At 37.6% G+C, this 26,822-nt stretch overlaps 1 protein-coding gene across 1 annotated transcript in view; it reads left to right on the forward strand.

Annotated features, from left to right (window-relative positions):
* The first annotated feature begins 25,659 nt into the window (after positions 1-25,659).
* ZCWPW2 (zinc finger CW-type and PWWP domain containing 2) overlaps positions 25,660-26,822 on the forward strand; it is a 119,192-nt gene continuing 118,029 nt past the window's right edge. Inside the window, exon 1 of the mRNA XM_060180459.1 lies at positions 25,660-25,783. The gene's annotated coding sequence lies outside the window, so the exon portion shown is untranslated. The remainder of the gene's footprint in view (positions 25,784-26,822) is intronic.

The raw sequence follows: 26,822 nt of genomic DNA on the forward strand, positions 1-26,822 counted from the left end.
AATCTATACAATTGAAGTCACCTGCAGTTTAAGCAGCGTTATCTCTCACAGAACCCTGCTCAGAATGCCGCACCATGGGAAATGATAAGTTAAAGGGGTATCTGGAGGAGATACCTCTTTAGCAAGAATTGGTCCAGTGCCAGAATTCAGAACTCACATCACTCCTGTGTAGGATATTAACTTAATATATAGCTCAAGAATTCAAAAATCTCAGCAGAAGTTAGAAGATGAGTATGGAACAAAAACAATTATAAAGATTCATGTTGGGGACGTGGCGGTGACTCACCAGGTTAAGCAAACATATTTATGAAGTATAAGGACCTGTGCAAGGATCCCAGTTTGAGCCCCCAGGCTCCCCACCTGTAGGATGATGAAGCAGGTCTGCAGGTGTATATCTTTCTCTCTCCCTATCTTCCCCTCCCCTCTCAGTTTCTCTCTATCCTACCCAAAAGAAAAAAAAATGGCTACAGGAGCGGATTTGGAGTGCAGGCACCAATTCCCCTTGATAACCCTGGAGGTAAATAAATAAATAAATAAAAGTTTATGTTTTTAGTATTTTATTTCTCCTGCCTTCTCTTTTGAGTAATATACCCTAGTCAAGAAGGATCTTACAATTGATATCAGCTCAAGACTTGGTATGAGAAATTTAAAAATTTTACTGTAGACAGTCTAACAAGATAGAAGTATGACTATGTATGTAAATATCAGTATATATACTGTGAAAAATGACATTTGTGGAGCTTTTTTATTTTTTGGATTTATTTTATTTAGTTCAAATGATAGATCAGGAATGAGAGAGGTGGAGAGAGTTATATATGACAGCAAGACAAAAGGCAGAGCACCACTATGGTACATTTGGTTCCAGGAATCAAACAAGAAATCTAAGGCCGGCTGTAAACCATTAATCCCCCAATAAAAAAATTTAAAAAAAATAAAAGAAATCTGAGGCATGTAAGTCCCATGTTCTTCTATTCCCTTGGCTGTTGTTAAGAATAGCATATATTGGGAGTCGGGCTGTAGCGCAGCGGGTTAAGCGCAGGTGGCGCAAAGCACAAGGATCGGCATAAGGATCCCGGTTCGAACCCCGGCTTCCCACCTGCAGGGGAGTCGCTTCACAGGCGGTGAAGCAGGTCTGCAGGTGTCTATCTTTCTCTCCTCCTCTCTGTTTTCCCCTCCTCTCTCCATTTCTCTCTGTCCTATCCAACAACGACTACAACAATAAAACAACAAGGGCAACAAAAGGGAATAAATAAATAAAATAAATATTTAAAAAATTAAAAAAAAAAAAGAATAGCATATATTGGTCAAGGCAGTGGCTCACCTGGTTGAGCTCATACACTGCACTGTGCAAGGACTTAGGTTCAAGCCCCCAGTCCCTTTCTGCAAGGGGCAAGCTACACTAGTTGCAGGTATCTCTCTCTCTCTCTCTCTGTATCTCCCTTTTTCCTCTCAATTTCTCTCTGTCTTATGAAATAAAAAGAATTTTAAATGTCATATATTGTTGTTGAGCACGGGTTGCAGAGAAGAGAGAGACGAGGGGTCTGGAGCGAAGAGGAAACACAAATCTTTATTTGTGCTGGCACCTCAGAGTTGGGTGCTAGAGAAGCAGGTTGGGCCACGTGGAGGTAGTGAAAAATGGCCGCCTCACGCAGTAACCTTTCCTGCGTCTGAACACCGGAGTGAAGCACTGGCAAGAGAACGAGGTGCGGAAAATGAAGGGTTTTTATAGGAGCAGCTTTCGGAGAATGGGAAGGGGGAGGAGTAGCCACAGCACTCCAGGATAGGATGATAACTCTCTCCTGAGAATGGGAGGGGGGAGGAGTGACCAAAGCACTCCAAATATCACGGGGATATAGACAATGTCCTGAGGGCACAACATGGCGGAACAGGCACTCCGAGAATGTCCCAACTCTCACGGGAACTAGTAGCCTGAGGGGAAAACATGGCAGATGTGAATGCATCAGCACAATTTCCCAGCAATATATTTTGAATGTATATTCAGAAGATAAAAATAATACAGTCGGGGCCAGGCAGTAGTGCAGTAGGTTAAGCGCACATGGCGCAAAGTGCAAGAACCAGCATAAGTATCCCGGTTCCAGCCCCCGACTCCCCACCTGCAGCCAGGGTCACTTCACAAGCAGTGAAGCAGGTTTTCAGGTGTCTATCTTTCTCTCTCCCTCTCTGTCTTCCCGTCCTCTTTTGGTTTCTCTCTGTTCTATACAACAACAATGGCAGCAATAACAACAACAATGATAAACAATCTTCTTCTTCTAGCATTTTCCCTTCTTCCGTAGCCAGTCAACAGCGTCAGGTTGAGCCTGATGTAAAGTTTCGAGACCTCCTTTGAATCTGGAGAGGTGGCAGTCGTTGACTATGTGGGTCATAGTCTGTCTGGAGCCGCAGGGGCAGTTCGGGTCGTCTCTGGCTCCCCAGCGATGGAACATAGCGGCGCACCGGCCATGGCCTGTTCGATAGCGATTGAGGAGGGCCCAATCATAACGTGCTAGGTCAAAGCCGGGTTGACGCTTGCAGGGGTCTGTGATGAGGTGTTTGTTCTTGACCTCAGCTGACTGCCAACTCTGTTTCCAAGAGACTGGAACAGAGAAGTTCAGTGTAGGCGTAGGGGACCAGATTGGATGACGAGACGTCAAGCGTTGGACAGGGTGGGCGAAGATATCCGCGTATATTGGCAGGTCCGGTCGAGCGTAGACGTGGGAAATGAACTTAGATGATGCCGCATCCCGACGAATATCTGGCGGGGCGATGTTGCTAAGAACTGGCAGCCATGGAACCGGGGTGGAACGGATGGTTCCGGAAATTATCCTCATGGAGGAATATAATTTGGAATTGACCAAGTGGACATGGGGGCTACGGAACCATACTGGGGCACAGTATTCTGCAGTGGAATAGCATAATGCCAGAGATGATGATCGTAGTGTGGAAGCGCTCATGCCCCATGAGGAGCTGGCCAGTCTTGCAATGATGTTATTCCTCGCGCCCACCTTTGCTGCAGTTTTTATGAGATGTTCATGAAATGACAGAGTGCGATCGAGAGTAACACCAAGATAGACTGGCTGGGCTTCATGCCAGATTCTCGTACCGCCAAGCTGCACATTAAGCTCACGCGAGGCCGAGGCATGGTGTAGAGGGAAAACAGATGATACCGTTTTTGCAGTGCTAGGGATTAGCCGCCATTTTTACAGTAATCAGATATCAGAGACATGTCTTTCGTGAGTGTTTCCTCGAGGATGTCGAACTTGGATGCCTGAGTTGCACAGCAGATGTCATTGGCGTAGATGAACTTCCTTGAAGAAGTTTCTGGGAGGTCATTGATGTAAATATTAAATAGCGTAGGAGCCAGAACAGAGCCCTGGAGGAGGCCACTTGAGACAAGTCTCCATCTGCTAGACTTGTCACCCAGATGCACCCGGAATCTTCTGTTTTGGAGAAGAAACGATATAGTGTTGGCCACCCATGCAGGCAGGCATCTTGAGATCTTGACTAGGAGACCACGGTGCCAGACCGTGTCATAGGCTGCTGTGAGATCAACAAAGACAGCACCCGTCTTTAAATTCTTCTGGAATCCATTTTCAATGTAAGTTGAGAGGGCCAGGGCTTGTTCGCAGGTAGATCTTCCTGGGCGGAAACCAGCTTGGGCGGGTGATAGGAATTTCTCTGTAAGAGGAGAAATTCGTGACAGAAGCAGCCTCTCAAGGAGTTTGTAACACACAGAGAGGAGAGAAATTGGTCTATAGCTGGCGGCCAGTGTTGGGTCTTTCTTTGATTTCAAAACTGCTATTATCTTCGAACGACGCCAAGTTTTGGGCATAGATTCGGATTCCAAGATGTGGGACAGGAATGAAGTGAGCCACTTCTTTGCTGCGGGGCCCAAGTTAAGAATGAGTTTTGGGGTGATGTTATCATAGCCAGCAGCCGTTCCCAGTTTAACCCTCTTCAAAGCGTCTTCCAGTTCCGACAGTGTAAAGGGAGAGAGTTTTGGAGATGGACAAGATAAACGGAAATGGGATGACCACTCATGGGAAATTTCTCTTTTCCAGACTGGGTTGATCTTAGCACGTCCAACTTGAGTTAGGTGACTGGCCACTGAGTTTGGAGATCCGGGAGGATGGGAGACGGGAGAGGGTTGGCTACCGGCACCCAGACTATGAAGAAGCTTCCAGGCCTTCCTACTTGAGTGGGTGAAGTTCAGACTTTCCGTGAGTTGTTGCCAGCGGGCTTGGCGTGCTGCATCCAGGGAGGCAATGCGATGGTCAGCCACATCTGGGTCGCCCGACTGATCATACTGCTTTAGTAGTTGCTCGCATTCAGCATCAAGACAAGGCGTATAGTTAGCACGTCTCCCACGAGGAATAGCTTGGGAAGCTGCTTTGAAGATGGCTTGGCGGAAGCGCCTGTAGGAATCTTCAGAGGGGATAGAGTTAATTGGAATTGCAGGAATAGATTTGTTGGTAAGATCACTGAACAGACGCCAGTTTGCTTTCCGAAAGTTCCATCTTAGTTTCTCTGACCACAGAATCAGTGGGAGCTGGAGACCAATGTGGATGATAGCTGGGTGGTGATGACTGTGCGGGAAGATCTTGAGAACTTGTTTCGTAGCGGGAAAGGCTTGGCCGTTGACTGTGCTAATCCAGCACAGGTCGGGTGATGAGTCTTTATTCCATCTAGCACTGTGAAAAGAGCCTGGCTGTTTGGGATCGTATAATAGGGTGAGGTCATTCGCTGAAGCCCAGTCGGCTAAGATAGAGCCATCAGCACAAGTGGAGGAATATCCCCAGTCTTGGTGATGATTATTAAAGTCTCCAACATAAACAATGATAAACAATGAGGGCAACAGATGGGGAAAAAATAGCCTCCAGAAACAGTGAATTTGTAGTGCAGACACCCAGCCCCAGCGATAACCCTGGAGGCAAAAAAATATATATTTACAGTCAGGGGCTGTGCAGCGGTGCCCTTGGTTGAGTGCACATGTTACCATGCACAAGGACCCTAGTTTAAGCCCCTCATACCCAGCTGCAGAGGAGAAGCTTCATGACCAGTGAAGCAGTGCTGCAGATGTCTCTCTTACGCTCTCTGACATTCTCCCCTTTTGATTTCCCTCTGTTCTATCAGATATAAGAAAAATAAATAATTAAAAAAATAAGGGTAGGGATAGATAGCATAACGGTTAGGCAAAGAGACTTTCATGCCTGAGGCTCCAAAGCCCCAGGTTCAAGCCCACTACTACAACTCACAACAGAGCAGTGCTCTAGTAAACAACAATAATAATAATTTTTTTAAAGTTCAAAAATAAAAATGATGATAATATGGTTTTATAGTGTTTAAGAATACATTGTATCATGTGAGTTTTTATCTTCCTGTTGCTGATATGGTGAATTGCCTTAATTGATTTATGCATGTTGAACCATCCTTGCATCCCTTGGATAAATTCTACTGGCCCTGGTGTACAAGTTTGTTGTTGTTGTTTTATGTGGTGTTGAATCCAGTTTAGCTATGATTTTGTTGAAAAATTTGGCATCTATGCATATCAGGGATATGTAGTTTTCTTTTTTTTTTTTTTTTTTAATCTTTATTAGCTTTTGGTATGAGGGTGATATTGGCATTGTAAATACTTTCAGGAAGTATCCCTATATCTTCAGCTTGAAAATACAGGTAAAGGACTGTCCATAAAGGTCTTGTACAACTCATTAGTAAAACCATTTAGTCCTTAGCTTTTGGTTTTGGAGAGATTGTTGATAACCGTTTCAGTTTCTCTTATTATAATTGGACTGTTCATGTTTTCTAATTCCTCCTGATTATGTCTTCTAATGTTGTATGAACCTAGAAATCTATCCATCTCTTCCAGATTGTGCAAGTTACTACCATATAATTGTTCATAGAAACATCTTATAATCCTTTTATTTTAGTTGGTATTTATATGTATTTCTTACTCCATTAATTCACAGTCTTATTTACTGAAGTTTTCTCTCTCTTTTCCTTTGTGAGATTGGATGATAGTTAATCAATTTAGTTTAACCTTTAGAAGAATCAACAATATACTTAGTTTCACTAATCCTTTGTATTTTGTTTTGTTTTCAGTGTTATTGATTTATGCCCTAATTTTTTATTATTTCCCTCCTTCTACTTACTTTTTTACCCCCTGCTTTTTGTCTAAGTATGTTAGGTGTGAGAGTAAATTGTTCGTTTTATCTTTTTCTTGTTTTCTGATATGGGTTTGCATTGCTATGTATTTCCCACTTAATACTGCTTTTGTTGTGCCATATATATATTCTGATAACTTGTGTCCTCTTTCTGTTTGTTTCCAGGAAAGTTTTAGTTTACTCTTTGACTTCTCCCTTAAGCTAGAAAGAAGTTGTTTAAAAGTTTATTGTTGTATCTCTGTACTTTGGAGGTGGGGGATTCTATGACTTTTTATCAATAACTTAATTGCACTGTGTTCTGAAAAAGATGTTCAACATGATTTCATTGCTCTTGAACTTATTGGTACTGTGTTTGTAGCATAAGATCTGTCTTTGAAAATGCTCCATATGGACTTGATTCCTGGACTGGAGAGTTCTGTAGATACCTGTTATGTTCAACCTATCTTTCTCCTCATTCACGGATCTTCCCTTACTCTTTTTTTTTTTTTTTTTTTTGTCTAATTAATTTGTCTGTTTGGGATTGTGGGGTGTTAACTTCCGCTACTGACATATCTCAGCAGTCCTATTAGTAGTTGCTGTGTATATTGTGGTGAGTTATTAGAGAGAATTATATCCTCCTGACTGTTCAGTACCCTGATCACTATACAACATTTGTCCCTGTCTGTTCTTGCTTGACCTACCTTAAAGTCTTTTGTGCCAGACATAAATATGATTGTCCCTGTTTTCTTCTGTGGCCAATTGGCTAGTATTACTGTTTTCCAACCTTTCATTTTGAGCCTATGTTTGTCCTGATGAGTTAAATGGGTTTCCTTTGAGCAGTATATGGTTCTGTTCTGTTTCAAAATCTGACCTGTTACTCTGTGCCTATTGATGGGTGAATTTCAACCACTGACATTAAGTGAAATTAGGGATTTAAGAGCATATATTGTCATTACTTTATATAGGTGTTGAGGATTTGTGTAGGTTTTCTTACTGGCTGTTTAAAATCACTTTACTGGGTTGATGCCTTGCAGTACAGTTAACAGAATTTCTCATCTTCCCGTTACAATTGTTTATAAAACTCTCTCTCCCCCAACTGAATTACCTTTCCATCATCATGCATCAGCAACCCCACACCCTTCTATCCCTTCCCATAGTATTGAGAAATGAATTTTTAAAAATTTCTTTATAGAAAGAAAAAAAAATTTCTTTATAGGGGGTGTTATGGTTTACAGTCAACAGTAAAATACAATAGTTTGTACATGTGCAACATTTTCCAGTTTTCCACATAACAATTCAACCCCCAATAGGTCCTCTGCCATCATGTTCCAAGACCTGAGCCTTCTCCCTCACCCCAGAGTCTTTTACTTTGGTGTAATACACCAACTCCAGTCCAAGTTCTGCTTAGTGTTTTCCCTTCAGATCTTGTTTTTCAACTTCTGTCTATGAGTGAGATCATCCCATGTTCATCCTTTTGTTTCTGACTTACCACATTTAACATGATTTCTTCTAGCTTCATCCAAGATGGGGTGAAGTAGGTGAATTCGCCATTCTTAATAGCTGAGTTGTATTCCATTGTATATATGGAATACACAACTTACTCAGCCACTCATCTGTTCTTGGACACCAAGGTTGCTTCCATGTTTTGACAATTACAAATTGTGCTGCTGTGAACATAGGTAAACACAAATCTTTTTGGATGGCGTGTTTGGTTCCTTAGGATATAGCCACAGGAGAGGAATTGCAAGGTCATAGAGTAGGCCCACTTCTAGTCTTCTGAGAGTTCTCTGGACTGCTCTCCACAGGGGTTGGGCCAATTTACATTCCCACCAGCAGTGCAGGAGGTTTCCTTTGTCCCCACAACCTCTCTTGCAAGAAATAGTGATTTTAAATGAAATTGTAGATGATCTAGTTACTACTAGATCCCCAAATAAGGAAGTTATTTATTAGAATTATGACATTCATTTCTGTAATGAAAATGACAACATATAATCATTTTGAATGATAAGTTAAAATTTGATCATTAGATTAATATGTGATTCTATTTTTGTGTTTTGTAAAGGAATTGGTTGATCTAATTGAAAATTGTTCTCTTGTAACAATAGTTGAAGAAAATTTTATCTTTAAGCAAATCAGTAGAGTACCTTCCATGATACCGTAGCTTATTCATCAATTGATAATTTTTTATGGATATAAAAGAAGAGATGACTAAGTTGGTCTGAAAAATTAGTTCACTCTGTAGATAAAGTTTTTCTTCATATATGATACATATTGTTAGACTGTCTGAAGGACTTAATTTCAGCCTCTCTTATTGGATCGGTTATTTTTTCCCCTACAATTCTCAATATGTTAGGGCACCTACACAGCATGCAATATAAATCAATATAGATTAATAAGGGTTGAAACTAGTATTTAACACATTTGTTAAATTTGTTAGATTTATAATTGTTGGTGTAAAGATACTAGCCTTTAAATATTCCAATAAGCCATTTCTTTCCATTCTGTTTTGATTTCTGGTTTTAGATAAAATACAAAATTTATATGCAAAAGTAATAATAAGTACTATTGTGAGTTACTAACTAAAATTTTATATTTGCCTTTGCATTATGCCTCGCTCATAACAAACTCTCAAGACATATTTTAGATCAAAGGAAATAGAATCAAGGTCTGAAACTGAAACAAGTATGAGAATACAGTTTTACCTAAGCTTTTAGGTTTTGAGATGAGATAGGGATTTCCATGAAAAGTAGGTAAGAAAAAAGTTTTTATTAATTTTTGTTCTTTAGAAAATTCTTCTTTTGAGAGTGAGGAATATGATCTGATAGCTGTTGATATTTAGAACAACTATGGACATAAAAAGGAAAGAGAGGAAATGCATAAAATGGATAACTTTATATATGGGCTAATGAAATTGAATATTGGCCTGCTGCCCAGTGCCACTGAAAGCCAAACTCTGTTACACCACCTTTTGCAAAAGTGGAGAATATATTATTGCTTTCTGAAGTCATACTGAGATAGGAAGTAGTAACTCAGATCTATCTTCCTATCCTCTTAAGAGAGCCAGTACTTACATAGATAGAAGTAGGGGAGATTGGAGAGTCAGAAGATGGCTTTTGAGGAAAGAAAAGAGCAATTTAAAGCCTTCAATTATTCCAGCCTCTTGGACCATGGGCTCTGAGCTCCCTTCTATAGTAAGTGTTAATTATCTTTATTATTTCAAAAGGTTAATGCTAGCAGGGACTGCTTGGATATATAAGTACCAGAAACTGCTTTTTAACTTTCCAAATTTAGTTTTAGCATATTAACTGCTGGTGGAATATGATAGCTAAAACTGAGATTAGAATCTTCTGTTGAACTTGTAGTACCAACAAGCATGACTATGTAATTTCCTCCAGGAATCAATAGTTCAAATATGAGAAATCAGGAACCAATCCTATATTCATTAGGAATAGTTTTGTCTCAAATACTTAAAAGACAAAAAAAAAAAAAAAAAAAAGAGTAGGGTTAGTTTCCTCTGACATATCCAGAAGAGTATCTAAGTAGAATGAGTACTGGAATCTAAAAGTTAAAAGAGACAAGCAAAACAAAGACGAAAGGAGCAGGCCGGTTCTCTGAATGTTGGTATGAGTTCTTTCCTAAAAAAAAAAATTGGTAGTTAAACAACTTAACAATAAACCACAACTCTTGGACCAACTAAATAAAGAAATAAAAAAAAAAAAGAAAACTGAAACTGCACAACTTCATTAGACATTATCAACAGTGAATCATCCTTCTATGTTTTGCAAGATAAAAAAAAAAAAAAAAAGAAACTCCTGTTTCTAGAAGTGAACATAGATAAAGCATGTGTTTCCTTGGTTTAAAAAAAAAAAAAGGTAGGGGAGTCGGGCTGTAGCGCAGCGGGGTAAGTGCAGGTGGCGCAAAGCACAAGGACCGGCATAAGGATCCCGGTTCGAACCCCAGCTCCCCACCTGCAGGGGAGTCGCTTTACAGGCGGTGAAGCAGGTCTGCAGGTGTCTATCTTTCTCTCCCCCTCTCTGTCTTCCCCTCCTCTCTCCATTTCTCTCTGTCCTATCCAACAACAACGACAACAACAATAATAACTACAACAATAAAACAACAAGGGCAACAAAAGGGAATAAATAAATAAAATTAAATATTTTAAAAAAAGGTAGTTGGAAATGGTTTGACAATTGAAAGTATAGGGTGTTTTCCCTGCAGATTTTATTTTGTACAGTAAATGCTCTTTATGTTAAAAATTGATGTTTAAATAAAGGCTTAGAAGGAAAACTTCTATTCTGTTGCCAAAGCACTGTTTCATTTTATACTGAATGTTATTAACACCAGGAAAGGCTTAAATATCTTTAAGGAGCCCAGGACATAAAAGCCAATGACTGTATACTTTAAATGGGTGGATACTGTGGTATTTGAATTATATATCTTAATACAGCTGTTAGAAAGAAATGACAAAAATATAGGCTTTCCTTAAATATAACAGCATTTAAAGAGCAGAAAATTATTTCAAAATGTTTTTTTTAATATGACATCAGACAGTGAATTCAGGGCTTTATATATTTGATAATGACACCAACTAGCCTCCCTCCTCAATTATTTCATGTTTGTTTTTTTAGAAAGAGAGAGGAGACACACAACAGCACTACTCTATCTTCCACAGAGCTTGTTTGGTGCTCCTATGTGGCCTCAGGGCCAGTGCTTGGTGCCTGTGCTTGGATTCAGACCTTTGCATCTGATTAAGTGCATTCTCTGCCAGCTGAGCTATCTAGTCGTTCTAAAATGTTTCTTAGTGTTTTTTTTTGTTAGTTTGTTTTAAAGGACCCAGGGAGTGTTGACTTTTAATGAAATAGACCTGGATTTTGACTAAAAGTGAAATATTAAGTGAAGTTTTAAATTTTTATTTCAGGCTAATGTATATGAAAATATATTTAAATTGGGCGGGAGTAGATAGCATAGTGGTTATGCAGAGTGACTCTCATGCCTGAAACTCCGAAATCCCAGGTTCAATCCCCTGCACCACCATAAGCCAAAGCTAAGTAGTGCTTTGGTTAAAAAAGAAGGAGAAGGAGAAGAAAATATATTTAAATCTAGAGCTGAGGATGATGATATCCTATTCATTTATATTTTATGACCAATCTTATCCTAAAGTTCATGTTATTTACATTATTTTAGTGCCATATAAATATTCGCTCAAGATGTCTCTTTGACAAGTGCTTTTAGATGCTAGAGAAATATTGGTTAACAAGATAGACACGAACATGATTCCATATTTTCCAGCTTGTAATTTGCATTTTTCCTTCCTATTCATGGAAGAAAACAAAAACACTCAGAGTTACCAATATTGTTTTATCTTATTCCTTACTTCATTATAGTTACAGTTCACTATGCTCCTATTGGAATTAACACCACTTTCCTAATCTTCAGGTCATCTGTGATTTCCATTTTTTAAATGATTTTGTTGGAAAGTTAATGGTTTACAGTACAGTTGTTGACACATGGGTACATTTTCTCATTTTTCCGTGATAGGTGTTTGCAAATGTAACTTCCATTTTTAAATACAGTGACATGTGCCTCGTCCTCACTGCTGAACTTCTTTTTTTAAAATATAAGATAAAATTTTAATTTAGTTAAAAATTACAGATCATGTTGAAATTTCATTGCCCCAATGACAGTCTTAGCCCATTCCCTTAACAGCTGACGATATGAAATTAATGTTTTCTTACAATATTTTAGTACTTTTTAAAATTGTCAATAGCTGGGACTTGGTGCCTGCATTATGACTCCACCACTCCTGGTGGCCATACCTTCCTTTTTTTTACGTACTTTTTATTAGTGATTTAGTATTGATTTACAAAATTATAAGATAACAGGAGTATAATTCCACATCTTTCCTACCACCAGAGTTCTGTATCCCTATTCCCTCCATTGGAAACTGCATTAGTTGTCCTAAGATCACAGATATGTGTTGACTATTAGTCCTACAACTATCTGTCTATAATGCTATACTTTTGCCTGTTTTTTATGGTCCTGCCTTTTTTTCCTTTCTAAGTCACACCTACTACTTCTGAGTATCTTCCTCCCCCCCACCTTCTCTTTCTGGGTCCTGATGGAATTGGAGTTCAGAGCTCTCTGGTCACCTTTGCCTAACATTTCTTCCCTGCTGGGAGTATGGACCGAAAAAAAAACTGTTTTTTGTTTTTTTTAATTGCCAACAAGGTTATTGCGGTGGCTCAGTGCTGGAACTACAAATTCGCTGCTCCTGGAGGCCATTTTTTCCCTTTTTTTCTTTTTCTTGCTAATTCTTACTAGATAGAATAGAGAAAAATTGAGAGAGGATGGGGAGATATAGGGAGAGAAAGACAGACAACTGTAGATCTGCTTCACAACTCCTGAAGTGGACCACTTGCAGATGGGAAGTGGGCTCAAACCTGGATCCTTGAGCTTGATAATATGTGTGCTTAACCAAGTGCACCACCACTAGGCCCTGAAAAAAAAAAATCTAAGTTTTAAAAAAAATACTGTTTACTTACTTTCTCCGAGTTGTTCAAGTGTTGTCATTTGTTATATTCAAACTGGCATTGGATTTATGGGGTCTGGTCTCCAATTAGGGAGGAAATATATGCCTTAGGACTTTAGTGGGGTCTAAGTTAACCTTGAGTTTTACTGCATTTACTTGTTTGATGGTTCTAATAAAAGTTTATAGAGACAATAATTGTTCTTCAGTTAATATATATTTTTGGCAGTATATCTCTTGGCCACTTATATACAGTGTTTCTTCCAAGGATTATCAGAGGGTGATAGTAATGCTGATGCTGTTAAGAAGAGATTAAGAGATGTACCTTACTTACTTTCTTTTGTGTAATTAGTTGAGCTACACTTCCTTTTTAAAAAGTTTTTTATTGACCTGGGTCCATGCTCCCAGAGGGATAGAGAATGGGAGAGCTATTGGGGAGGGGATGGGATATGGAGATTGGGTGGCGGGAATTGTGTGGAGTTGTACCCCCCCCATCTTATGATTTTGTTAATGTTGCCTTTCTTAAATAAATAAATAAAAAGAAAAAAAGTTTTTTATTTAGTGGCTGGGTGGTAATGCACCTGGTTGACCACACATATTAAAATGCTCAAAGAGCTAGGTTCAAACCCCTACTCCTTTCCTGCAGGTGAAAAGCTTTGCAAGTACTGAAGCAGTATTGGAGGTGGCTCTCTTTCTCTCTCCCCTTACTCTTTTCTCTTCCCATTACATTTCTCTTTGTCTCAATCAAATAAGCAAATAAGTAAAATATTTTAGAAGTATTTTATTTATTTTAATTAGAGAGATACAGAGGGTAAAACAGAGAGACAGACTAGAGAACTACTCAGCGCTGGCTTATGATGCTGCTGGGGATTGAACCTGGGGCCTCAGTGCCTCAGGGGTTAAAGTTATTTTTGCATAATCACTATGCTATATCTCCAGCCCAACTATTGAACTTTTCTTTTTTCATTTTTTATTTGTAATTAATAACTGGTTGTAAGATTACATCATCTTACCCACAAAGTTCTGTGTCCCCACAGACCTATCTCCCAAGACAACCACTATAGGTCTCACAAATTCTTAAAAGGTTTGTTTGCTTCTGTTTTTTCTTTTCTGTTCTTTCTTTCTTCTTGAAAGTTCATGTGTACCAATTCTCTAGATTCCACATAAGTGGAACCATCCAGTAGTTGTCTTTCATTTCTTTACTTGTTTCACTAAGCATAATCACCTCCAGTCCCATCCATTTTATCCCAAAGGACACAATATCATCTTTTTTTTAATTGCACAGTAGTTTTCCATGGACTATATCTTTTATAAGTTCTTTAGCCAGTCTTCTGTTGATTGTCATTTAGGTTGCTTTCACTCTTGTGAATGATGCAGCTATATGTGCCCCTTCATATTAGTGTGTTTTTGTGTCCTTTGGATGATGCCTGAGAGTGGTATTGCTGGGTCATATAGTACTTATATTTTTATTTATTTAAGGACTCTCCATACAGTCTTCCAGCCTCACCAGTTTACTGCAGTGTAGCAAAGTCCTTTTTGCTCTACAACCTCACCAACACCTATAATTTCTTGTCTTGTTGATATAGACCATTCTCACATGTATAAGCTATAATCCCAGTGTCGTCTTAATTTGCATTTATCTAATGATAAGTGAAGTGGAGTATTCCTTCATATATCTATGGGCCATGCATATCTTTTCTTTAGAAAACTGCCTGTTTAGTTCTTTGGCCCACTTTTTATTGAGTTATTAGTTTATTTGTTTTTTTCCTTTTGTTGAATTGCACCAGTTCTTTTTAGGTGTTTGATATCAGTTGATTGTCACATGTGTTATATACAAACTACTGAACTTCTAAAGTAACATTAAAAAATTTATTGGAGGGTTTATGTTTTACAGTATAATATTTCACATATTAGCATAGCCTCTCATCTCCCTTGATTATTATCTTGGAGAAAAACCAGGACTCCAATGTCCTTTTCCCTCCTTGTCTAGAATCCTTTGCTTTGGTGCAACACACCACATCTAGTCCAAGTTTAACCATATGTCATCTCTTTCCTTGCTATCCTTTGTTCCAATGCAACACTTACCATAATCCACCACTCTGTTTTAACGGAGACATAAATGCCACAAATTTTATCCTGAAAGCATAGCAAAATGAGCCCTCTTTTTTCTTTCCTTTTTCTTTTCTTTTCTTTTTTTTGTCTCCGGAGTTATCACTGGGGCTCATTGCCTGCACTCTACTGCTATACTGCTCTGCTGCTCCTGGAGGCCTTTCTTTTCCTTTTTCTCTTTCTTTTTCTCTTTCTTTTTATTGGATAGGACAGAAATTGAGAGATGAGGGGACGATAAGAGAGTGGGAAAGATACATACCAGGAAACCTGCCTCATGGATTGTGAGGCGACCCCCTGCAAGTGGGGAGCCCAGGGCTCTAGCGGGGATTCTTGTGAGGGTCCTTGTCCTTCTTACTATGTGTGCTTAACCTGTTGTGCCACCTCCCAGAACTCACTTTCTTTTCTCCTTATTCCCCAATGTAACGCACCAACAAGTTTTGCCTATGCTATTCCTAAAGCATATAGAAATCAGGCTACTGGGGGTCGGGCGGTGGCGCAGTGGGTTAAGCGCAGGTGGCGCAAAGCGCAGGGACCCGCGTAAGGATCCCGGTTCGAGCCCCCGGCTCCCCACCTGCAGGGGAGTCGCTTCACAGGCGGTGAAGCAGGTCTGCAGGTGTCTATCTTTCTCTCCCCTTCTCTGTCTTCCCCTCCTCTCTCCATTTCTCTCTGTCCTATCCAACAACGAACAACATCAACAATGGCAATAATAATAAAAACAACAAGGGCAACAAAAGGGGGACAAAATGGCCTCCAGGAGCGGTGGATTCATGGTGCAGGCACCGAGCCCAGCAATAACCCTGGAGGGAAAAAAAAAAATCAGTCTACTTTGTTCAGAGTTATTTTTCTACTCAAGGTCAAAACATCTCTTTCCTTAAGTGTATTCTTTACACTACAGTACATTGTTAAAGTAAATGCTTTCTTCAGTCTATATATATGTTACAAATAAATTGTTCATAAATTATCACAGAGTGAATGAACTTGAATAATCTCTTTTAAGGTAAGTGTTAATCTCTTCCTCTAATTACCTGTCAGGACTTTTTGTCAGCTCTGCAGAAACTACCCACCTCTATCTATCACTGTATCCCTTTGACCCAAAGCTCACTATAACTGACTTTTCATACCATAAATCAATACCACTTGTTACAGAACATTTATAAATGGGATCATATAGTAGATGTTATTTTGTATTTGACTTCTTTCATTCAGTATTGTGTTCCTGAAATTTATCCCAGAGATTTACTCTGCGATAAATTTACTCTGGGATAAATTTACTCTGGTAAATTTATTCTGGGATAAATTACTCTGGGATAAATTTACTCTGGTTGTTCATTTTTATTGTCATGTAGTATCCCACCACATTGTATCATTCTGTTCTTTATTTATAAATGCTGAGTCATTCAATGTTTCTTTAATATAAAAAATTTTGTCCACTACTTTTCTAACATATCTATCCATGCCATGTATAAATGTAGAAAAGTCTTTTCAAATTTAGCAGCTAATGATAATATGCCAGTGGTCATATCATTTAATTAGCAGTGAGTACCAATTTGTGTATATCCTTGCCTAGTTATCTATTGAACTCTGATTTTTTTTAATTAACAATACTTTTCACTTGTCATACTTATCTCATTTAATCCCTTAAAATAAACCAACTCTTCTCTCCTTTGCCCTTTTCAAAATTCTTTTTTTTTTTTTTTTGTCTCCAGGGTATGGCTGGGGCTCAGTGCTTGCACTGTTTCCGGAGGCCATTTTTCCCATTTTGTTGCCCTTGTTGTTGTCATTATTCTTATTGTTGCCATTGATGTTGTTGCTGTTGGATAGGATAGAGAGAAATTGAGAGAGGAGAAGAAGACAGAGGGGGAGAGAAAGATGGACACCTGCAGACCTGCTTCACCACCTGTGAAGTGACTTCCTCCTGCAAGTGGGGAGCTGGGGGCTCCAACAGGGTCCTTGTGCAGGTCTTTGTGCTTCACATCATGTGCGCTTAACCCACTATACAACCACTGGCTCCCTCCCCCCAATTCTTTATGGACTGTATCTTCAATTTTTTTAAAAAATCATTTTATAACATTATTATTATTATTGGATAGAGACAGGAATTGAGCATCGAGATGGAAATAGAGAGGGAAAGAGACAGAAAGACAGCTGCAGCCGTGCTTCACCACTCATGAAGTTTTTCCCCTGCAGGTGGGGACCAGGGCCTTGTGCACTGTATGTGAGCATTTAACCAGGTGTGCCACCATAAGGCCCCTGGTATCTTAAATTTTTAAATCTCAACTCAAATGTTATCTTTCTACATTTATGCTCCTTGGGCATGTCCTCTTCTCCCATTGCATATACATTTTCCTATCATATGATATTATTTATTTCCATATCATATTAATCAATATATGAAATTATCTGTTTACTGGTTTGCTTAAAATACTGTGCTTCTCTTCCAGCTGGAAAGTTAACTTATGCTTACTTGTGTAAACACTTTCCCAGTGCCTGAAATTTGGGGAAACACATGAGAGATATACAATAAATAACTGTTGAAAAAATGTATGATTGAGTAAATGAAGGACCATATTAAGACCTAGCTTGAGAACTTGCCCATATTGATATACTTACAAAAGATACATTTTTTAAATGATTGTCTTTATGGATGAAATTTTCTTCAGCTATCTTAAGTATATAACATTTAAGACTGTGTATATTCCAGAAGAGAGCTAACTGTTGCTCTAAAGTATGGGAAATTTCAGGGGGTAGAGATAGGGTTAGTGTTATGAGAAGATTTGCCTTTCCATATAGAAAAGTAGTTAAGGCCTTTTCAAAGATGATTGGTGGTATGTTTTCTCTTATCACAATAAATTTGTAATAACTCAGCCACATGATTTTCTACTAGAAGTTTGCATTAGCAATTTTGAATTAAGATTCTGCCAAGACTCTGATAATTCAAACCTTTACTACTGAATTATTAATCAGGACATACTAAACTTTTAAGTGTAAATAAATACACTGAAGGAGAACATAATGCCTATGTATACAAAGAAGTAACTGGGCTATAGTGCATCCTCTGTCACCTCCTCCTGTATTAATATTTTATAAGGTATTTAACTTCCTTGACAATTCTAAAGTAGAACCCAAGCTCCTCATTAGGAAAACACATATCTTTAGAAACTTAAACTCACCTTCTAAAATACAAGATATGTAAGCTTCAAGAGGGCACAAAACTTTGAGGGAGATAGCACAGCTGCAGCACAGAAGACCTTAATGAAACAGGTCCCAGATTCAATCCTCAGCTGCACCTGTAGCCAACACCAAATGGTGTTCTGGCTTAAAAATATAGTTAAAGGTTACTAAAGTCTTTTGCGGTACAATTCTCATAGATCTTTCATTATATCAAAGAGAAATTACATGAGAAAAACCCGATTTCCTTAGCATTCATATATACCTTTAATATTTTTTTCTTTGATATAGTAAAAAATATAACAGATCAAAGCAGACCTTATGTTCACTCTACATAGGTAAATTCTTCACAAAGGTCAACTGAATCCAGAACTATGACTGAGTTATAGTTTTTAAAGTGATATCATCAGTCACATACTATAAACAAAAATACATTGTTTATATACATGCTAAGATCTTTTAGTTAGTCTTTTAGCCACTAAGATGTAAGGTGGTTAATGAATTCTGCATGTGGAACTCTTTAATTGTGAAATCTTCATTATGGGCCTTTCTCAACTGAGCCCAAACTAAAGTACTCCCATTGTTGCTTTACTAAAAGTTTGGGAAAACGATCTCCAATTTAAACTTTTTATAATGAGAGAACATATGACCTACCTTGTAATGTGATTTAGTGTTTATTTTTTTAAATGGGTTTTAAATATTGGGTCACATAAATAACTGTAAGCCATGAGACATTTTAAGATTGTCCTGTAATTTTATAGTTACTGGTATACAATTGCAATTCTGTAATTTTCTTTTTGATAAAACATTTTTATTGCATACTACCATATATAAAAACTACATAGAGAATCAGTAGACTGTCCCAGTCTTTGAGTTACACACAAACACACACACTGATAGAAAGAAATTGATATGGAAGGAGAGATAGAGGAGAGGGAAAAGACAGACATGTGCATCACTACTGCAGTACTCATAAAGCTTCCCCACTTAAGGTGGAGACCAGAGTCCTTTGAAATATATTACAAGATTCTTTTTTTCAAAAATGTATTCATAAAATGAAAAATATCAACAAGATTCTTTAAGATTCCTAGTCTTTATTTCATCTCTTGAATAACAGACATTTTTAATTTGTACATTTTGATTAGTATTTAGAATATACTATGATATATGGATTGTTTATCGTAGAATATGTTTTATGTTAATGTATTCGTATTCATATAAGGTATGTTTTCTATTTTTATGTTGTTTGATTTAATAATTAGACTTTTATTAGAATAGTCAATAAATTTAGTCTTATTACAAAATTTAAAAATATAAATAAAGAAGCAATCTTTGTTTTGCTTTGATTTGCTCATCTACTTCTTGGAGCTCTTCTGGTTGCATTTACAATGTACTCTGTGTATTCTGAATATTAACCCACATGGCCAGTATTGAAAGTGTTTCATCTTTGCATCTTCCTTGCCTTTCAGTTTATTTTATGGTTTTCATTAGTTTTAGTTACACAGAAAAATATCAACATGCTCAAGTTCACTAATCTTTCTTTTATTACTTCTGTGGTTTATACACTGTTGAACCTACTTTGTGTCAAACAGAATCTATGCTGTCTCTAAGTTAGCAATTTGAGACTTCTAGGTGAAAAGTAAACAACCTGACTCAGAGACCTAACTCAACTTCCTTTGGGCAATTATTGCTGGGCTTGTGTCGCCGGAGAGAGACCAGGAACTCGTGGCAGTGTGGTAATACAATTCTTTATTTATGTAGGAGCCCCAGAGTCGGGTTTGAGCACAGTGGTCCCTCTGCACACCAACCCTTCTCCAGGTCAGGATGCGGGAAAGAAAAGAGAGCAAAACCAGGAACAGAAGTGGGCTTTATAGGGATGAACTGGAAGGGGCAAGTCGGGATGGAGACGGCTGGGAAAGGGGGTGGAGGAAAGAAAAAGGGGGAAGGTACAAAGCTTCCATAGCAACAGTTGCTAGGGTTTTAACTGGTGGGATTAATGTACCCTGCAGGCAGGGCGGGTCTCAAGGTAGAAAGAAGATAGATCAAAAGAATGGATGGGGAATCTTTCAGGCAAAACAGTGATTGTGTAAATAGGCCATAGTATCAGCAATGGTGGGGGCAGGGAGCTGGTTTTACTGATTTCACTGTGCTGATGACTACAACAGAATGGCAACTCTGGTCTTTCCCTCTACATGAATAAGATAGAGGCCAGAAGGTCATCTGGTAGTGGTTATAGAACTTCTACACTGCAGTGTTTTTTGTTTGTTTGAATGTGGCAGTTTTCTTATCAACTCAGTCATGACTTCCAAGTAAATTATCTTCAGTTAGCTAGGACATTTAACTGTTTGGTCTTTTTTTTTTTTTGGAAGGCAGGGAGTTATGTTTATTTTATGTTAACAGGTCACAGGCTGATTTCTACCAGACCTGCACACGCTTGTCCCACAGCACCTAGCTTTTATTAATTTCAAACTGGGTGCAACACAAGCTGATTGGTTAGAAACAAAGTTAATCAAGGTGCTGACAATAAAGGTGAGAACAGGATGGCTACCATCAGAACCAACCACTCAGATGCTGGAATGGATAAGTGGGCGTCCACTAGGAGCCTAGAGATTTTTCATTTCATCCCCTCCTCATGTACCCAGGAAATCTTTCCTGATGTATTAGATTACCTCCGTTTACATTATCTCTGTACCAGCTGTAACTTAATTGTTTCTAGGCACTCAGTTATAAACTTTACTAACATGTTGACAGGCTTTCATGAGTAGAGAGAAAAACCGTACCTATAGTTGGTCTTTTAGAACTCCCTAACCCTGGTGGAACATACTTTAGAACTACTCCTTAATTATTCTTTAATATTTTCTTGATTATCACAAAGTGTGACTGTTTCTAAGTTGACAGTACAAATTTTCTATCACACATGACTTCAGTGTTATATATAATACTTTATACTAGTATATATTTAGTCTAAAATTTATATGCATAAATACATATATATGTATATATATATATATAGTTCTTTTTATTATTTTATTGAATGGGGATTAATGGTTTACAGTATGGTGGTTGATACAAGGGTACAATGTCTCATCTCCTTATGACAGATATCTGAAGAACACTCTCACTCGCAATTTCAGTCCTTTTCCACCATAATGCATCAGTATCCCAAAGCCCTCTCCAACCCCTCCCTTCCTTTCCCTTCATCCCCAGAGAGCATTGCAATACATCATGCAATACATCACACCCAGTCCAAGTTTCACTCTGGGTTTTTCCTTGTTTCTTAAGTTTCAGCATTAAGTGAGATTATCCAGTATTCATTGTCTTTTTAGCTTATCTCTCATAATGTGATTGTCTCAGATTCCATCAATATGAGGTAAAAGAAGACAACTTCATCATTTTTAACATCTGAGCAGTAACTCACTGTGTATATCAACTATAACTTTATTATTTTTTTTATTTAATCAACTTCTATATTGGGGGATTAATGGTTTACAGTCAACAGTAAATAAAATAAAGTAGTTTGTACATGCGTAACATTTTCCAGTTTTCCACATAAAAATGCAGCCTTCACTAGGGCCTCCTCTGCCATCATGTTCCAGGATTTGAACCCAACCCCCACCCCAGAGTCTTACTTTGGTACAATACACCAGCTCCAATCCAAATTCTTTGCGTTCTTGTTTTTCAACTTCTATGAGTGAGATCATCCCATATTCACCCTTCTATTTCTGACTTATCTCAGTTAACATGATGCCTTCAAATTCCATCCAAGATGAGGTGAAGAAAGTGAAATCAGCATTTTTAATAGCTGAGCAGTATTACAGTGTGTATATACACCACAACTTGCTCAGCCATTCAATCTGTTTTTGGACACCTGGGTTGCTTCCAGGTTTTAGCTACTACAAATTGTGCTGCTATGAACATAGGTGAACATAGATAGTTTTGGATTAGGTATGTTTGGTACCTTAGGATATCTCCCCCAGGAGAGGAATTGCAGGGTCATAGGGAAGGTCCACTTCTAACCTTATTTTTTTTTAATTTTTAAAATTTATCTATAAAATGGAAATATTGACAGGACCATAGGATAAGAGGGGTACATTTCCACACAATTCCCACCAGAACTCTGTGTCCCATTCCCCCACCACCCCTGAAAGCTTTCCTATTCTTTATCCCTTTGGGAGCATGGACCCAGGATCATTGTGGGGTGCAGAATTTTAAAATTATTTTTATTTACTGGATAGAGATAGAAATTGAGAGGGATGAAGTAGGTAGAAAGGGAGAGAACAGAAAGATACTCTGCTGGTGGGGGATGTGGGGGCTTGAAGCCAGGTCCTTCTGCATTGTAACATGAACTCAACCATGTGTGCCACCACCTAGTCACCCTACCAAAACTTTCTCAGCCATTCATCTGTTGTTGGGCTTCTAGATTGCTTCCAGTTGAGCTATTTCAGTGTATGCTGCTATGAACATAGTTGCTTATAGATCTTTGCAGATGGGTGTGTTTGCTTAATAATTTCCAGGAGTTTCTTGATGCTTTCTTTAGTATTTTCTATGTATAATATCATATTGTCTGCAGACAGTGACAGTTTTACCTCTCTTCTAGTCTGCATCAGGTTAATTCCTTTCTCTTGCCTAACTGCTATGGCTAAAACTCTCTAGACTGTGTTGAATAGTAATAGTGATAATGGGCACCCCTGCCTTATACTTGACCAGAGAGGGACAATTTTTAGTATTTCACCACTGCGCTGGTTGAAGGTTTACTGTACATAGAAAAGCAAAGGCTTTCTCTGTATCTACTGAAATAACCATGTGATTTTTTTTTTTTTTTTTGGTTTTCCTTCTGTTAATGTGGTGAATCACATTTATTACAAATTTTACCAGCCTTCCATCCCTGAGATAAATCTTACTTGGTCATGGTGTGCAATTTTTGTAATGTATTACTGTATCCATTGGTTAGAATTTTGTTTGGTATCTTAGCATCTATGTTCATAAAGAATAATGGTCTGTAGTTTTCTTGTGTTGCTGTCTGCTTTTGGAATCAGGGTGATGTTGGCATTGTAGAAGGTGCTAGAGAGTGTTCCTGTGTCTTTGTATTTTGGAAGATTTCAAGTAGTATATATAGCAATTCCTCAAAATTTTTAAAATTATTATCTTTATTTATTTATTGGGTAGAGACAACCAGAAGTCAAGAGGAAGGGAGAGTTAGAAAGAGAGAAATAGACACCTGCAGACCTGCTCCACCACCTGTGCTCACAAAGCACAAAAAAATTCATTGATTTAATTCATTTAAATATTTGTTTTCTGGGGGAGAGTGAACATTCATATACTGAGTCACCATACTTCCACCTAGGAAGTGAAATTCTTCTATCTTTATTAATTTCTGGGAAGTTCTTTGTTAATATGTGCTTCAATATGTCCCTTTCTCATCTCCTTCTGGCAGTCCAGTGATTCAAATGTTATTCCTCTCCATGTCATCCCATATGTCTCCATTGTTGTGTTTGTTGTCTCTTAACCCCACTTATAGATCTTTTATTTTTTTCTGTTTCCCCTGCTTCATCTTTAGACTTTCTTACTCTATCTTCTGTCCACAGTGTTCCACTTGCAAGTCTCAAGCCTATTCACTAGCCCATATGTTGCACCCTTTTGCCTATTTACTGTAGCTTTTTGCTTCACTTCTGTGACTTTGGTTCATTGATCATATTCTCTGATTACCATGCTACTGGAAGCCAATTCATATTGCAAAGCCAATAAGGTTTAGCAAGTCTTCAGAGCTGGTAAGGTTTAATAATGAAGATATGATGAACAGGTAGCTCATAAAATTTGAGCTCTTATACCTGGTTGAAAAGAACATAGAGGAGCTAATTATCCACAGATGCTGGGGAGAAGTAGATTTTTGAAGAACAATCACAATGGCTAGATCATAAGACAATAAAGCAGGACAATATTATTTATTTATTTTTCCCAGCCCCAGGGCAGTATTTTTATAGTGATCATTCAATACTATTCTCACAGTATAGGTAAGAACACTGGGATCCTTTCAAGATTACAAGGGTAGAAAGTTGCAATACCAAGATTAGGAACTGCATATTCTGATCTTTTTCTGGTGGAATATTGTGAAATTTTAATCTATTACATTAAAATTGTTAGTTACAAGTTCTCTTTAAGAGAAGGTAGATTCACCATTGTAGTTTTATAATAATTGTTTACAATGTGAGATATTACCTAGAAAATTAAGATGATGAAATGTGAAGTTGTTATGTTGAAAGGTGTCTGTTGTGATGATGGCAATACAAATAGTATAATTTTGTTAAACCCAGAAGAGCTGAATGTTTTGGAATAACCTATGGTTAAGAAAGGCTATATATTTTACAATAGCAATTTTGGAAAACAAAAGAATAAATTTTTTGTTTTGAAAGACAATAATTTTTCTCATCCATATACAAACAACAATTTCATTTTAAGTATCCGTTTTTCTTCATGGCTACTCTGTATGTATTTATTCACACTGTCTCATTAAATTCTTTTATTATATAGAACTTGTTGGGTATGTTGTAATTTTGCCATCTGGGACACATCAGTCACAAAATATATATACATTGTTATAAAAGTTGATGCTCCACAGAATCCATATCACCTATTATTCCTTTTAAAAGACCTTTGCATTGTTGAACAAGGGAACTGTGAAATATTTCAATTCAAGAATTAACTTCTTATTTTTTCAGACTCTAAGACTTAAAAAGCTTTATGGTATATAGTAATTTTTGGATAATAATATAAAATTTATATGGACTCTGTTTCTTAAAGATTTTATTTATTTATTTATTTATTTATTTATTTATTTATTTATGAGAAAGATTGGAGGAGAGAGGAAAAGAACCAGACAGCACTCTGGTGCATGTATTGCCGGGGATCAAACTCAGGACCTCATGCTTGAGAGTCTAGTGCTTTATCTAGTGCACTACCTCCCAGACGACAACTTTATTTTTTCTTTATCATGACTCATGAACTTTATTTTACTATTACAGATACATACTTATTGTATTACATTACATTATGTTGTTTAAAATGTTTAGTCAAGTTCTGTAGACTTTGGTGATCTCTTTAATGAGTTTAATTAACTAGTATTGCCTTGAAATGTTTTGTTAAAGAAAGTAATTTTCTTTTTTTTTTAAAGAAAATAATTTTCTCACTACTTCTGTTCCTGTTAGAATATTTATCCTATTAGAATATTTATCCAGTTACAGATGCTCCACATATACAAGAAACTGAGCAAAACTAGGAAAGCGGTATGAAAAATTCCTGTTTATAAAGCACCATTTAGGCACTTAAGAGCCAACACAGAGAGCAGTATTTTCACCATCAATTCATTTATTGTTTTTATTTTAGTTTTGTTTTATTTTAACTAGAGTACTGCACAGTTAACTCTGATTATGGGGGTACAAGGGATTGAACCTAGGGCCTCAGAGCTTCAGGTATGAAAATCATTTCACATATCTATTACACTATTTTCCTAGCCTTATCAATTCAATTATTACTAGAGATATAAAAATAATGTATGCTTCGAGAACTAACAGTCTAGCGGTGAGAACTAGGTGGTACATTTTTCTGTAATTATGAGACAGAATGATGTAAATAGAAGTAGTTAGTTGGGCATGAAAATTGTTGCCCATCCCCCCCAACCCCCGCAATGCCTTTCTGTTTCTATCTGAAAATAATGCCATCCTAGAGTGGTGAAGAGCTTGTGAAAATAAACAAGCAATCAAGTGGGATAAAACAAATTCTCTTCATCCATATTGAAAAGAATGATCAAGTTGTTTGGAAGAGAGCATGAATAAAACACAGATATCTGGTAAGGTTTGTTAGTCATATAAACCTAAAATAAGAACTATAGTTCAAGACAAAGACAGAAGACAGTTCAGAGATCCTCAGTACTGTTCATCTATCTTTCACCCAGAGTGCAAAGAACTGGAGGGCTGAATAATTTCAAAGGATGAATCACAGCAAGGAGTTAATTTTTAAAGTATCTAAATGGCTTATACAACATAACAGCAAAACAAACCCACCAGAAAATATGAATAGAAATTCTTCAAAGAAGAATTATAGACAGGGGCCGGGTGGAGGTGCACGTGGTTAAGCACACTTGTTGCAGTGTGAAGGACCCTGGTTTGAGTCCCTGGTCCCCAACTGCAGGGGGAAAACTTTGCAAGTGGCGAAGCGGTGTTGCAGGTGTCTCTCTGTCTCTCTCCCTCTCTGTCACCCCCTTCCTTATTGATTTCTGGCTGTCTCTATCCACTAAATAAAGATAATAAAAAAATTAAGAGAAGGCTTATAGACAGCCATCTAGCATATAAAAAAGTGGCAGACTTCATTTATTAGGAAATTGCAAATCAAAACCACAATGAGATATCATATAATACAAATTAGAATTAAAAAACTGTAAAACACAAATGTTTGCAGAGATGTAGAGAAACAGAAACTTTCAAATGCTATTGATGGGACTGTAAGTTGGTGTAGCCTTTGTGGAAAATGGAAAATAAAATATATAGTTCATTAGTATCACTCCTAAAAATTAATCTGAGAACCAAAACCACTAATTTAGGAAGATATTTGCACCCTTATATTCATAACAGTATTACTTACAGTAACCAAGACTGTGGAATCCACCTAAATGTCTACTGATAGATGACAAGAGGACACTGTGGCATATATGTGCAGAGTAATACTACTCAGCTGTTAAAATATTAGCATTGTCTTTAGTGATGACATGGATGGGATTTGAGGTGAATTGGCTAAACGAAATAAGCCAGAAAGTGAAAGAAAATTATTGAATGGAATACAACTCCTTTCCTTGTATATGTAATATAAATAGCCAAAGCAAAGGAGAGAAT

This window comes from Erinaceus europaeus, chromosome 21 (assembly GCF_950295315.1).
Source record: "Erinaceus europaeus chromosome 21, mEriEur2.1, whole genome shotgun sequence".
Lineage (NCBI taxonomy): Eukaryota > Metazoa > Chordata > Mammalia > Eulipotyphla > Erinaceidae > Erinaceus > Erinaceus europaeus.